The 16321-nt window shown below is 44.4% G+C and overlaps 1 protein-coding gene across 2 annotated transcripts in view; it reads right to left on the bottom strand.

Moving 5' to 3' along the window:
• Positions 1-10440, bottom strand: part of RAB27A (RAB27A, member RAS oncogene family) — an 87281-nt gene extending 76841 nt beyond the window's left edge. Inside the window, exon 1 of one of the 2 annotated variants that reach the window (XM_023558252.2) lies at positions 10279-10440. The gene's annotated coding sequence lies outside the window, so the exon portion shown is untranslated. The remainder of the gene's footprint in view (positions 1-10278) is intronic. The other variant, XM_003418323.4, reaches the window with a different exon arrangement.
• Positions 10441-16321: the final 5881 nt, after the last annotated feature.

The following is a 16321-nucleotide window of genomic DNA, read 5'->3' as shown; positions in this document are numbered from 1 at the left end:
AAGAATCCAGACTGATTAACGGTTCATTTCTCATGTATCAGTAAACTGGCATTCCAATTTCAGTTTAAAAAATAAAATAAAGTCCAATAAGTAGAGAAAACTACAAATTACATAGGACTCACTCTGTAAAGCAATCTTCTCTAACACCAACTTCTAGATTGCTTATTCATTCATTCATTCATTACTAACTTAGCACCTACCACACGCCAGCTGTTATTCTAGGCGCTAAGCATACAGTGATACACAAAACAAAGTCCCTGCCCCCGCAAAGAGTACATTTTAGCAGGAAGAGACAGAGAGTAAACAGGTGAACACAAAAACTAAATCACTTCAAATAGTCCTAAGTGCTATGAAGACAGTAAGACAAATAATAGGGTAGAGAGTGATGGAAGGCTACCTTCAGTAGGGTGGTCAGAGAAGGCGCTCTGAGAAGGTGACATTTGAAATTAAATCTGAATTGATGCCAAAGGGAACAGCCAGGTGGGGATCTAGAGTAAAAGCACTGAGGAAGCCAAGGACACTTGCCCAGGCCCTGAGATAGGGCCCAGCTTTGCATCTCAACAAACAGAAAGGAAGTAAGTGAGGCTAGAGATGGAGACACAGGGACAAGCTGAGTTCAGGGAGGCCAGTAGGGCCCAGACACTGAGACCCTCCTAGATCACAGTTACAGGCATTTGGACTTTATACTTGCTGCAATGAACACACTGGGGAATTTTAAGCAGAAGAGGGGTGTGATCTGATTTTTAAAAGATCCATTTTTTTTAAAGAATGGACTACAGTAGGGGCTGGAGGGAGAGTAGGACCAGGAAAACATCAGTACAGGGGAGAAACGAGGTGGCCTTTCGCACATAGCAAGCACTCAATATTTCTCAACTGCTCTGATAGAGGTGAGAATCATAAGATACTTCTTTCTTGTGCCTGTGATACTTCAGGAGGGTTCAAGGGGGAGATACTGGCTGTTGGCAAAGTGCAATCTGAAAGTCACTTCCTTGGAACAACAAAAAAATAAAATTTTGGATTGTTTTCTGACCCTTGGTTATAATCAAGAAACATTAGCATAAAGGCATGGAAAAAACACAACAGGGAGCCAGCAGAATGGTCTTCTAGAACCCTCTCTGCCATCAGTTAGCCATGCAACAGCCCCAGGCAGGACTCTGAAGCTCTGTGGAGGGAGGGAGGCTGAGCATCCTAGCCATCATGTATGTCCCTAAGGTCCCTCCCAGCTCTAAGCCGCACGAGGCTGTAAGGGCAACAAATGAGGTTTCCTCATCTGGGTGGCAAATGGACCGATGACTCACAGCGAGGTCTTTGTTGTTGACTTTAATCTTGAGAGAGTCTCTAGTTAAGCAGGAAGCAGGGGTGTTAATGAAAAAAATGTCCTGTCTTACTATTTCCTTGGGTAACTCTGATGTCTGAGGCACCTCTGGCATAAGGGTACAGTGGCCAGCTGGAAATGCGGGAAATAGATGCTCTTGGTCATGTGAGAGCCAGTTATGCAGAGACACTGAGAGATAGGTCACCCACAGCACTCACTGAGGTCTTCCTGGCAGGCTTCTGCCCACATGGAATCACACAGCAGACAGGCACCACAGACAGGGCCATCACTTCCTATTGGCAGGCTGTCCCCACAGGATCCACGTCTCTCATACAGCTGACCTGTCCCCGCCACAAGGACCTCACTCCCACATGATCCCTGAGGGCAGTGGCTGTCAGTCCTAACAGCCTGTCAAATCACTTGTGGAGATTAAAAAAAAAAAGAAGATACAGATGTCTGGGGCCTAGGCTACATTTCATGACTTAGGACTGGAGTGAAGAAAAGTTTAGAAAGACCACAGCAGCGGAGTTAGGCTTAGATAAGCTTACATGATGGAGAGAACGTGTAACTCAGGAAGTTGCAGACCAGAGAGGTCCAATCCCTGCAGGGTTTCTCAGCCTTGGCGCTACTGACATTTTGGACCAGATAATTCTTTGTTGTGGGGGCCGTCATGTGTATTGTAGGATGTTTAGCAGCATCCTGGCCTCTACCCCCTAGGTGCTAGTAGTAACTTCCAAGTTATGTGGCCCAAAATGTCTCCAGACATTGCCAGATGTCCTCGGCGGGGAGGAGCGGGTGGAGGGGTTGCCCCCAATTGAGAACCAAACGTGTAATATCACATAATTAATTATCAGCAATACTGAGACTAAAAACCGGCCTCCTGATTCTGGTACTGTTGGTTCCTCCACCTTTGGGTAGGAGCTCTGGTACACAGGGGTGGATCACTCCCTAAGGAAATACCATAACCCACTTCCTGGTACTCTGTGCCTAAAACAGAGAGAAGTGTGGACAGCTGGCCTTATCCCTACAAGAGAAGCCAAGCCAAGGACAGCCAGCAGCTTGCTTGGTCACATTTGGTCTCCAGTATCTGACTGGAGAGACCATACCTCATCTTTCCTAGGTCGGCCAGACCTCGCCACTCGTTCCTGGGGTCACTCCCTTGCAGTGGTGATATCCATTCCAAAAATTAAACACACACAGCAAGAAACAGAAATTGCAACCATAGCCATGGATTATATTAATAAATGCCGAGGTATTTTCATACCTTGCTCAAATGAACATTTAAGTAATGATCTATTTCAGTATGTCTCATTTGCCCCCATAATAGGGCTAGTACATCAAGTTTAACTACGATCATATTTAACTAGCTGATTGAGACCTTTTCCTTGTTTTTAACGATAGAACACACAAGAGATAAGTTTATAGCCATACTCAGCTAGGACCTGGCCACCCTCCTCTGTGGTGGGATCATGCTCTGAGGGCTGGGTAGATGAGCAACAGGAAATAAGAACCAACAGATTCTTCAGTCTCTTGGTAACCAATTTCATTATTATGCTTTGACCTGACAGATGGTAGGGCTTTAGATGAATTAACCAACGAAGCTGTGAAAAAAACAAGATCAGTGGCTTTGAAATTTGGTATTCTAGTTGTCAGGTAGAAAAAGCATGTTCATTTTCAAGAATGCTTTCTTAAATATGCACAAATAACTTTAAAAAATAATAATAATGAAACTGAAACTATTGCCCTGAGGTAATCTTTAAAGCTTTAACCAAAAATATCCCCTGAAGTTTTCTTAAAACTAAACAATAGTTTAGCTTAACTAGTAAAGAATGTCTGCCTTAATATTTGCTCATTTAAGCTGATAATGATGCTCTTTCAAGAACTATGTTTATGGGATCAAACTGACAACAGCAACTGGAAAGATCAAATGGAAGGTTAGGGGGCAACAAGCTTATGTTAATGGAGAAGGAACAACACAGAAAAGGAGGGTGAGAATGGTTGCACAAATCAAAGAATATAGTCAATGTCATGGAATTGGACATGTAGAAACTGTTGAATTGGTGTATGTTTTGATGTGTATATTTACAACAACAACAACAGCAAAACAAATAGAATTTTAAAAATAATTACAGTAAAACAATGCAGTGTTTAAAAAGGACACATTTCTAAGGGACAAGTCATATATACCTACGTATCTATTTTGATACTTGCCATATATCTTCCATATTTACCCTATTAAAATACAAGGGAATTTTAGAGGGGTAGGCTGTTCAAGGACCCCTGGTGGCACAGTGGTTAAAGAGCTTGGCTGCTGACCAAAACATCGGCAGTTTGAATCCACCAGCTGCTCCTTGGAAACCCTATGGGGCAGGTCTAGTCTGTCCTATACAGTCACTATGAGTCGGAATTGACTTGACAGGCAAAGGGTTTGTTTTTTTGTTTTTGGTTAGGCTGCTCAAAGCAAGCAGGCTTTCGATAAGACAGCATTTGATTGTCGTAGAATTACTCTTGGTATGTCTACTTAAAGAAAGAACCTTGTAATAAAAACTGAAAAAGGAACAAAAATATTAGTAAGACTTTAAAACAAGTAAAAACACATTGAACTACAAGCTTCTGGCATCGTAACAAGGAATACATCCAAACGGTGTCTTTCAACAGCCACGTGGCAGTCAGGAAAACCAAAGGTATCTCACAAGAATGGCTTTGTCTGGCACATGGGGGACGAAGGACAGCACAGAAGTGACCACAGGTGGATGACAACAGAGTGGCTAAGGGTTAACACTGAAACACAAGCAACTTGCACCTGCTCTCCTAAGGGAAAAGTCAGCACAGCAAACCCACCACTGGACCCGGAGCTCTAGTTCTAGCTCTGCCACCACCTCTGTGTGGCTTTGGCCAAGTGGCTTAACCTCTCTGGATGTGAATGTCCTTAACTATAAAAGACATAAAACTAAATGCTCTCAAACTTCCTTCTAGTTTTAATACTCCCTGAGTTGACAAGTCCTCTCCTTCCTTCCTTGAGACGAATATACAATGCTTGGTCATTCTTCAGACGTTATCACAATTAATGCATTTCCTGTGCACAAACCTGACCTCCAACTAGGGTTGCCCGATAAAATACAGGACGTCCAGTTAAATTTGCAACTCAAACGATGAGTATTTTTAACATAATTGTGTCTCAAATATTGCATATTTTGTTAGTGTAAGTATGCCCCAAATACTGCATGGGACATACTAATAGTGAAAAAAAAATTTGCTGTTTATCTAAACGCAAATTTAACTTTTTCTTAATTTGGTGAATCTGGCAACCCTGCCTCTGACCCCACATCAAATGTTCAGTTTTAAGAGCCAAAAAGTCTGGTTCCATATACTTTAGTGGTGCATGGCTGAGGCACAAAATGAGAGGCCTTCTTCGGGCTCAAGGGTAACACAGACAGAGGCAAAAAAAAAAAAAAAAAAACAGGAAAAGAGGAATAAATCTTCCAGCATTCCTCTTGAGCAAGTTAGGCATCTAACTTTACTTGACAGTAGGTAAGACAGGAGTGTTACCAGACCTCAGTTGTACGGGAAAGTGAACATGGCGTGCCCACGAGAGTACAGCCTGACCAGACAGTGAGGCCAAGATAAGCTGGGTGCTCACTATTCCACACGCCTCATGCGGTGAGCGTAAAGTGAATTAAAAACCTTTATTCCTGCCTCCAACTCAGTGTTCATGCTACTCCCAAGGTAATCAGCTTAAGGGAAACCAGATCATAAACTCACATCTCCCGAGCAAGAGGCCGAGCAACAAACATGGCTCCAGCAAAACCTGCACTGGTCATAAAAAGCAAAGGCTGCGGGAGGGAGAACCACTCTCTTCAGAAACGCATCTTGTTTTAACAACGGCAAGACAATTTTGCTTCTTAGGAGCTCAGACTTTAAACCTGCAAACCCCGTTTTATTTTTCAGAAGGAATTAGACCTATTAATTTCTAAGGAGAAAATACACACACACACATATGTGTAAGAACAATTCTTTCATATTTTGTAATAAGGCACATTCCAAGACAAGCTTAAAAAACACCAGAAGGCAGATTCAGTTTAAAAAATAACATAGATACCATATGATCTAGCAATCCCACTCCTAAAAATATATCCTCGAGAAATAAGAGTCATCACACAAATAGACAGATGCACACCCATGTTCACTGCAGCACTGTTCACAAAAGCAAAAAGACGGAAACAACCTAGATGCCCATCAACAGATGAATGGATAAACAAATTGCAATACCTATACACAGTGGAGTATTACACAACGATAAAGAACAGTGGTGAATCTGTGAAGCATCTTATAACATGGATGAATGTGGAGGGCATTATGCTGAGTGAAATAAGTCAATCACGAAAGGTCAAATATCGTATGTGACCATTACTGTAAGAACTCATGAAAAGGTTTATATACAAAAAGAAGCAATCTTTGATGGTTATGAGAGAGGGCAAGGGTGGGGATGGAAAAACACTTAATAGATAAATGGCAATTTTGGTGAAGGTTAAGACAGTGCACAATACTGGGGAAGCCAGCACAGCCTGTACAAGGCAGGGCCATGGTAGCTCTGTAAAACCAAAACCAAACCCAGTGCCATCGAGTCGATTCTGACTCATAGCGACCCTATAGGACAGGATAGAACTGCCCCATACAGTTTCCAAGGAGTGCCTGGCGGATTCGAACTGCCGACCCTTTTGTTAGCAGCCGTAGCACTTAACCACTACACCACCAGGGTTTCCATGGTAGCTCCATAAAAAAAAAAAAAAAATTTTTTTTATAGACACATCCAAATTCCCCGAGGGACCAAATTGCTGGGCTTAGGGCTGTGGGGACCATGGTCTCAGGGAACATCTAGCTCAACTGATATAACAGAGTTCATAAAGAAAATGTTCCACATTCTACTTTGGCAAGTAACACCTGGGGTCTTAAAAGCCTATGTATGAGTGGCCGCCCAGGATACTTTACTGGTCTCACCCCTTCGGGAGCAAGGAAGAATGAAGAAAACTAAAGACACAAGGGAAAGATTAGTCCAAAGGACTAATGGACCACAACTACCACAGCCTGCACCAGACTGAGTCCTGTATAATTAAATGGTGCTCGGCTACCACCACTGACTGCTCTCACAGGGATCACAAGAAAGGGTCCCGGACAGAGCTAGAGAAAAATGTAGAACAAAATTCTAAGGAAGAAACACCAGGCTTGCTGGCCTGACAGAGACTGGAGAAACCCTGAGAGTATGGCCCCTGAACACCCTTTCAGCTCAGTAATGAGGCCACTCCTGAGGCTTACCCTTCAGCCAAAGATTGAACAGGCCCATGGAACAAAATAAGACTAAAGGGGAACACCAGCCCTGGGGTGGGGACTATAAAGTAGGAGGGAACAGGCAAGCTGGTAATAGGGAACCCCGGGTTGAGAAGGGAGAGTGTTAACACGTGGTGGGGTTCTTAACCAATGTCATACAACAACATATGTACTGACTGTTTGATGAGAAACTAGTTTGTTCTGTAAACCTTCACCTAAAGTTCAATAAAAAAATAGGATAAAATAAAAATAAATAAAAAATAACGTAGAGAGTTAATTACCATATTCCCTAAGCCAATTAATTTAATTCTCACTGGGAAAGCGCTGTGGGAAACCACACTCAACTGCAGCAATGCCGTCCTTTTGTCAGTGGCAGGATGGTGGACTATAACAAGATACTGGCAGCTAGTGACTAAGAGAAATTAAATATACGTGCTAGAAGTTTCCAACGATGAAAATAAACTCCAGGTTTACCCATTAACTTATCGATACATTCAGAGTTTACTGAACACTTATTTTGTCCAAGATTTCTTGCAAGATAAGACTCAAAAATAAGCTGAAGTCATGTTCTGCCTCCCAAATGTTAAAATCTAGCCATGGACAAACATATACCTAACAGTTGACAGTCCAAAGCAGTGTGTAATTAAATGCCGAAATCAGGCTCAGAGTTAGCAATTTCTGTTAAAAACCAGAGAAAGATTAATGACTATACTGCAAGATATTCAGTAAGAAATGAATTTCCATTTCCTTTAACTTCAAAGAACCTCACTCTCTGCCTCGATCAGCACAAGAGGCCAAAGCACCAGAGACGGGTGCTGCACGGCCCTGTCCAGTCAGCCCAGGCTGCAAAGCAGAGGGCTCCCTGCTGCCACCAGGAAAAGGACCAAAAAGCCTTCATCTTTGTACTCATTTGACCTTTCCCTCTCCAAGGAGCGTAAGGCTGTTATCTTGGGGGAAATAAGATGCTAGAAGAAGAAAGGCTTCAGAGACACTGACACATCTGAGGCCATTTCTCTTACAGATAAAGTGAGAAGGACTAGTGAGAAAAAAAACAGTACGGTGATCCTCATTTCTCAGTCCTCCATTCCCTTTTCATTCATTTATTGAGTGCAATGTGTGAGAAAGCATTCTAAGTGCTAGGGACACCACACCACAGGGACGAATTCCTGGCCTTCGTGGAGCTTATATTCTAGCATTAGGATATACACAGTACTATCGATCTATCTATCTGTCATCATTCATCCATCCACCCACCCACCTATCTATCTGTGTGCTTCTCATGACAGTTAGTGTTCTATTCGGAAGAAAAACAAGGCAAGATAAGGCGGCAAAAAGTAATGGGAGAGTGATGCTGTTTCAGATAGCAAAGGCCTCTTCAAGGAAATTACTTTTGATCTTAATGAAATAAGTGAAAAAGCCATGCATTTGAGGGAACAGCATTCCAGGCAGCGGGAACAGCAAGTGCAAAATCCTGAGGCGAATGCACGCTCAAGGGACTGCAAGAAAGCCATTGTGAGTGGAGCAGAGTAAGCAGAGGGAAGAGTGACAGAAGGTTAAAACAGAGAGAGCCACACACCACGTGAGGGGTTGGCCATGATGAGGACTGCTTTTCTCCTCTGAGATAACAAGCTACTGGAGAATATTGAACAGAGTATGGGTGGCATTACTGATTTAAGTATTAAAAGGCTCAGTCTGGTTGCAGTGTAGAGTGGCCAGAGTGGAAGTAGGGAGGCCCTTTAGGAGCCTTGCAATAATTACCCAGGTGACAGAGATGACATGAGCTTTATAGAAGCAATGGGAGTGGTGAGAAATGGTTATGTTCTAGATACATCCTCAAGGTAGAAGCAATAGGACTTGCTGAGGGATTAGATGAGGGGTATGACAGAAAGAATGGAATGAAGGATGGGTCCAGGACGTTTAGCCTGAGCAAGAGAGAATTTGCCATTTACTGAGATGGAGAATACAAAGGGAAAAGCAGACTACAGAGGGGAAGATTAAGAGTCCAGTTCCTAGAGATTGCTACTTACTTCAAAATTCCTGTATCTGATCTAGAACCAAGGCAGCAGAAATTGCCAAGCTGGTTCTAAATTCATATGGAAACTCACGGGATTCAAAACAGCCACAACGATCTTGAAAAAGAAGAGCAAATTTGGAGGACTCACACTTCCCAAGTTCAAAATGAACCACAAACCAAGAGCAATCCAGACAGCGTGCTACCAGCACACGATAAGCACACGGATCAAAGGAACAGAACTGAGAGTCCAGAAATACCCTCACATTTACCCTCAACTGAGTCTCGACAAGGGTGCCAAGACAATACAATGCAGGAAAAAACAGCCTTTTCAACAAAACGGTGAGGGGACAGCTGGATAGCCACATGAATCAGAATAAAGTTGGACTCCTACCTCACACCATATGCAAAAATTAACTCAAAATGGATTAAAGACTTAAACGTAGTAGCTAAAGTTACAAAACACCTAGAAAACATAGTGCAAATCTTCTGACTTTGAATTAGGCAATGGCTTCTTAGATATGCCACCAAAAGCACAAGTAACAAAAGAAAAATACAGATCAACAGAACCTCATCAAACTTAAAAACTAAGGCATGCCACAGAAAGTTAAAAAAGAAGGAAAAAATAAGAGGGAGGATACAAGCAGGCAGGCAACATAAATACAGAAAAGAACGGCACTCAGTCAGGTCCTCTAAGCTTTTTAGTAACAGCCCTTCTTCATTTCTAATCATCTGCAGAAATCCTGTTTTGCAGACTGTGTTAAGGCTAATATCAGGGTCTTTTCCCACTACAGCAAATTCTTAGGAGAGCTGAAAAGAAGGAACAGGAGTAGTGGAGCACCAACAAAATAAGTCAGCAATAATAGTATGGCATATGTTCACTCCCTCCCCCACCCTACAACTTCCACAGTCCAAGTGACAATTCATCCAGGAAGGAAGAACAGCTGTTAGCCCGCACCTGGTAAGGAAGAGGCTCCTGCAGCACAGGCTTGGGGGCCACGTGGGCCAGCTGGCCAGCAGGGACCGACAGGCGGAGAAGTCAAGGACTCACAGGTTTCCTTCACTTCGGCCTTACTTTGCTTAATCGGTGGTCTATGGGGACACAGACAAGGCTTTGGCAATAATTACTGAAACCTGTCAGCACATCAGCCTACTGCGAGTCCAGACCCAAGGCCTGGCTGCCTGGTAGGGTTTTCTGCAGGACTGACAGGAAAAGGAGCAACTACTTCACCCAGCTAGCTTGCCGCCCCGATGTTTACCAACCAACAAAAGTGTAAAGACGTTAAATAATTAAACTGAAAAAAGAAAAAGGAGAAAGAAGGTGAGCGGTTAGGAAAAATCTGGACCTCCTCCTCTCCCACCGGCGACGTTTCCTTACCCCCCAGGGGTCCCTTGCACCTGGATGCCCACCTGGAAGCGATCGCAGACCCCGCCCGAGCTGGGACTGCGCCCTCGCCCCGGCTGACCCCCCGCCACCCCGGCGGTGGTCACCGCTGGGCTCTGTCCGCTGGCCCGGGAGACGCAAAGCAACTTTTCTGGAGGGATCAAATCCCCAGGAGCGAAAACAGAAGGTGATAGCCTCCAGCCCCAAGCCCGCCTCCCTGCCCAGCGCCCCCACCTGGCTCACCTGGCTCGGCCGCCGTCCAGTGCGCCTCTGTCTCCGGCAGCCGCGTCCCCCGATTTTGGGTAGTTGGCGGGTATTTTCCGTCTGGCCCCACATCACTTCCCGTAAAGGAGAGCGAGGTGGGGCGGGACCTCCTCTTCCTTCCACCTCCCGCTTCCTCCTGTCACCTCTGGGGGCACCCCGCCGACTCTGGGGCCGGGAGAGGGACCAGGGCGGAGGAACAGGAAGCGAGGTACGCAGGGGCTTACGTGTGCGTACTTACTAACCCGAGGTGCGCCATTTCACATGGGTTTTAAAGGTATGGTGAAAAACAGGTGAAGCTGTGCACTACACGCACACGTAAGCCCATGGTACCTCGCTCACGGGTTATCCGCCCCTGAAGGTCCTCTGCCCGAGCCCTCCTCGCGGGGCAGGCGGCACCTGCCCAGGGACACCCTGCCGAGGAAGCAGCAAAGGACTCCACCTCGGGGTCCTCTTACGAGCCACGAGAGGACCCTGTTCGCCACATTTGTCCCAAGCCAGGTCTCCACTGACCTTTTCTGGAAGGCGTGCAAGGTCAGCCGGGGCAGGGATCGGTTTTGAGAACAAGGGGCGACATTTACAAGGTGCTCAGTGACTCTCGCGGAACTCCTCCCCAAAGCCATTTTCTAGGTGTTTTCAGCGCGTCGGGCTGGGGCCAGCACCCTAGTAGCCAGAGGTGCCAACCGGCCACTGTCCCTCCCGCCCTGCAGCTCCCCACGCGGCTCAGGCTGGGTATGGCCTTCCCCAAGCCAGGGACAGCCACAGGAATAACGAAGCAAAATTTTGTCAGGAAAAAATATAATTCTAGGAGGAAGTAACTAACGGGGTCTCTCCTCACACCATCTAACTCGGATTCTAAAACCACTCAATTTCTAAAACTGTTAGAGCAATTACAGAAGCAAGAGACCTAGAGCCTCCGCAGACAGGAGGAACCTGTGAGCCTTTGCTGCCACCCAGCGGCTTCTTTCTCTCGGTGCCGGCCTTTGTCGGGGGGAGCCTGCAGACCCCCACCCTCCCAGACCTGTAGCTGTGAAGCAGGTCAGACCACCTGGTTCCCAGCCAGAGGAAGCCAAGCTCCTCCTCCAGTAGCCCAGAGGTCTGAACAGTGACTACTGAGCCCACCTCCTGGCCTCACAGGCAAAGCACCTCTGAACCAAATAATTCCTTCTTAAAAACAAAGCCAAACCTGTGGCCCTCGGTTGATTCCAATTCATGTTGTTGCTGTTGTTAGGTGCCTTACACTTGGTTCCTACTAATAGCGACCCTATGTACAACAGAAGCAAACACTGCCCAGTCCTGCGCCTCGCCCACAATCTTTGTTACGCCTGAGCCCATTGTTGCAGTCACTGTATCAATCCATCTCCTTGAGGGTCTTCCTCTTTCTCGCTGACCAAGCATGATGTCCTTCTCCAGGGACTGATCCCTCCTGACAACATGTCCAAAGTATGTAAGACTCAGTCTTACCATCCTTGCGTCTAAGGAGCGTTCTGGTTGTACTTCTTCCAAGACAGATTTGTTCACCCTTTTGGCAGTCTATGGTATATTCAATATTCTTTGCCAATACCACAATTCAAAGGCATCAATTCTTCTGTCTTCCTTATTCATTCTCAAGCTTTCACATGCATATGATGTATACCGTGGCTTGGGTCAGGTGCACCTTAGTCTTCAAGGTGACATCTTTGCTTTTCAACACTTTAAAGAGGTCTTTTGCAGCAGCTTTGCCCAATGCAATGTGTCGTTTGATTTCTTGGCTGCTGCTTCCATGGGTGTTGACTGTGGATCCAAGCAAAATGAAATCCTTGACAACTTCAATCTTTTCCCCACTTATCATGATGCTGCTTATTGGTCCAGTTGTGAGGATTTTTGTTTTCTTTATGTTGAGGCGCAATCCATAATGAAGGCTGTGCTCTTTAATCTTTCTTGATCAGTAAGTGCTTCAAGTCCTCTTCACTTTCAGCAAAGTTGTGTCATCTGCATAATGCGGGTTGTTGATGAGTCTTCCACCAATCCAGATGCCCTGATCTTCTTCATATAGTCCAGCTTCTTGGATTATTTCCTCCGCATACAGATTGAATAGGTATGGTGAAAGGATACAATCCTGACGCACATCTTTCCTGACTTTAAACCACGCAGTATCCCTTTTTTCTGTCCAAACACGTCTCTGTCAATTTGCTGTACTGTGGGGTCTTGCATGTTGCTGTGATGCTGAAAGCTATGCCACCGGTATTCAGATACCAGTAGGGTTACCCATGGTAGGCAGGTTTCAGCTGAGCTTCCAGACTAAGACAGACTAGGAAGATGACCCAGCAGTCTACTTCTGAAAAGCATTAGCCAGTGAAAACCTTATGAATAGCAGCAGAACATTGTCTGATATAGTGCTGGAAGATGAGCCCCCCAGGTTGGAAGGCACTCAAAAGATGACTAGGGAAGAGCTGCCTCCTCAAAGTAGAGTTGACCTTAATGACATGGATGGAGTAGAGCTTTCGGGACCTTCACTTGCTGATGTGGCACGACTCAAAATGAGAAGAAACAGCTGCAAACATCCATTAATAATCGGAACCTGGAATGTACGAAGTATGAATCTAGGAAAATCGGAAATTGTCAAAAATGAAATGGAACGCATAAACATCAATATCCTAGGCATTAGTGAGCTGAAATGGACTGGTATTGGCCATTTTGAATCAGACAATCATATAGTCTACTACGCCAGGAATGACAACTTGAAGAGAAATGGCGCTGCATTCACTGTTAAAAAGAACATTTCAAGATCTATCCTGAAGTACAACACTGTCAGTGATAGGATAATACCCATATGCCTACAAGGAAAACCAGTTAATTCAACTATTATTCAAATTTACGCACCAACCACTAAGGCCAAAGATGAAGCAATTGAAGATTTTTATCAGCTTGTGCAATCTGAAATGGATGAAACATATAGTCAGGATGCATTGATAATTACTGGCGATTGGAATGTGAAAGTTGGAAACAAAGAAGAAGGATCAGTAGTTGGAGATATGGCCTTGGTGACAGGAATAATGCTGGAGATTGCATGACAGAATTTTGCAAGACCAATGACTTCTTCACTGCAAATACCTTCTTTCACCAACATAAACAGCAACTATACACATGGACCTCACCAGATGGAATACACAGGAATCAAATTGACTACATCTGTGGAAAGAGACGACGGAAAAACTCAGTATCACCGGTCAGGACAAGGCCTGGGGCCAACTGTGGAACAGACCATCAATTGCTCATATGCAAGTTCAAGCTGAAACTAAAGAAAATTAGAACAAGTCCACAAGAGCCAAAGTACGAACTTCAGTATATCCCACCTGAATTTAGAGACCATTTCAAGAATAGATTCAATGTGTTGAACACTAATGGCCAAAGACCAGACAAATTGAGCAAGGACATCATACATGAAGAAAGCAAGAGGTCATTAAAAAGACAGGAAAGAAAGAAAAGACCAGAATAGATGTAAGAGACTCTGAAACTTGCTTTTGAAAGTCAAGTAGCTAAAGCAAAAAGAAGAAATGATGAAGTAAAAGAAGTGAACAGAAGATTTCAAAGGGTAGCTCAAGAAGACAAAGTCAAGTATTATAATGACATGTGCAAAGAGCTGGAGATAGAAAACCAAAAGGGAAGAACACACCAGGAATTTCTCAAGCTGAAAGAGCTGAAGAAAAAATTGAAACCTCGAGTTACAATAGTGAAGGATTCTATGGGGAAAATATTTAACGATACAGGAAGCATCAAAAGAAGATGGTATAAAGAATTGGACGATGTTCAACCGTTTCGCGAGGTAGCGTGTGATCAGGAACTGACGGTACTGAAGGAAGAAGTCCAAGCTGCACTGAAGGCATTAGTGAAAAACAGGGCTCCAGGAATTGACAAAATACCAATCAAGAGGTTTCAACAAACAGATGCAGCTCTGAAACTGCTCACTCATCTATGCCATGAAATTTGGAGGACACCTACCTGGCCAACTGACTTCAAGAGATCCGTATTTATGCTTATTCCCAAGAAAGGTGATCTAACCAAATGCAGAAATTATCAAACAATATCATTAATATCACATGCAAGTAAAATATTGCAGAAGATCTTTCAGTATATCGACAGGGAACTGCCAGAAATTCAGGCCGGATTCAGAAGAGGATGTGAAACCAGGGATATTACTGCTGATGTCAGATGGATCTTGGCTGAAAGCAGAGAATTCCAGAAAGATGTTTACCTGTGTCTTATTGACTACACTAAGGCATTCAACTGTGTGGATCATAACAAGTTGTGGATAATACTGCAAAGAATGGAAATTCCAGAACACTTAATTGTGCTCATGAAGAATCTGTACATACACAGGACTCACAGTGACCATATTAAAAAAAAAAAAAAAAACCATTGCAGTCAATTCCGACTCATAGTGACCCAGTAGGACAGAGTAGAACTGCTCTATAACGTTTCCAAGGAGTGCCTGGTGGATTTGAACAGCCAACCTCTTGGTTAGCAGCCATAGCGCTTATCCACTATACCACCAGGGTTTCCGAGCAACCCTATAGGCAAAACGAATTGGTTGGAAGCCTTAGTCCAGCTTCTCTTACAAAACGTCCGTTGATATGTGTCAACTTCCACCACAAATTCCAAACCTATCGTTCTTCTGGGTCGACAGTTACTCAGTTCCCATTATGGAAGTGCTATTTTCTCAGATATGTACCCAATTTACCAAATCTCATATTTACTGTTGTTAGGTACTGTTGAGTTTGTTCCGACTTATAGTGACCCTATGTCTAATACCCAAAGGGTAGATTGAGAGTTGTGACCCTAATACTCCCCAGCATGTTTTCTCCTTTTCAAAACAGGCAACTGCAGCCATGGAAGCAGCAGTCAAGCAAGCAAAGGATGCACTGCATTGGGTAAATCTGCTGCAAAGGACCTCTTTGAAGTGTTAAAAAGCAAAGATGTTACCTTGAAGACTAAGGTGCACCTGACCCAAGCCATGGTATTTTCAATCGCATCATATGCATGGGAAAGCCGAGCAATGAATAAAGAAGATCGAAGGAGAATTGACGCCTTTGAATTGTGGCGCTGGCAAAAAATATTGAATATACCATGGACTGCCAAAAGGATGAACAAATCTGTCTTGGAAGAAGTGCAGCCAGAATGCTCCTTAGAAGCGAAGATGGCAAGACTGCATCTTACATACTTTGGACATGTTGTCAGGAGGGATCGGTCCCTGGAGAGGGACATCATGCTTGGCAGAGTACAGGGTCAGCAGGTAAGAGGAAGACCCTCAGTGAGGTGGACTGACACATTGGCTTCAACAACGAGCTCAAGCATAACAATAATTGTGAGGATGGTGCAGGAACTGGCAGTGTTTCACTCTGTTGCGCACAGGGTCGCAATGAGTTGGAAGCGACTCGACACCACCTAACAACAGCGTACCACAGAAAGAAATACTCTTCCTGCGACATCCTCATTATCTTTGCTGTGCTTGAGTTCATTGTTGCAGATATTGCATCAATCCATCTCGTTGAGGGTCTTCCTCTCTTTCACTGACCTACTTTACCAAGCATGGTGTCCTTTTCCAGGGACTGGCCCCTCACACATAGCATGGATCATGTAAAACTGTCAGTATTACAGACAAACATAATACAGTGATCTTAGGGTTAGAGAGAACAGGATTCATCATAGGGTGATGGTTTCAAGGGCTGTTTTCTGTGTGAGAAGAGTCATCACATTGTTTGTGGAGGTTAACAGGAGTAACCACGTTCCTGTCTAGAGGAAGAGATCTGAGAGTCACTGAGAGCTAAGGTCTGAGGGACCAACAATATAGTAATTGCCAATGGCTGATGTGATACAGGGACAGCCACTCCCCACCACCACCCTAGCAAGGCAAGGCTTGTGGCCAGGAGTCAACCAGACAGGATTTCAGAAAATGGGCAGTGATGCTGCAGTCCATTCATCACTCATTCATTCAATAATACAGGCACTGTGTTAGGTACTAGGGATGCAATAGTGAACAAGGTAA

The sequence above is a fragment of the Loxodonta africana genome, chromosome 13 (assembly GCF_030014295.1).
Source record: "Loxodonta africana isolate mLoxAfr1 chromosome 13, mLoxAfr1.hap2, whole genome shotgun sequence".
Lineage (NCBI taxonomy): Eukaryota > Metazoa > Chordata > Mammalia > Proboscidea > Elephantidae > Loxodonta > Loxodonta africana.
Note: the sequence above shows the minus strand (reverse complement) of the source record. Positions and strands in the feature narration are given on the sequence as shown.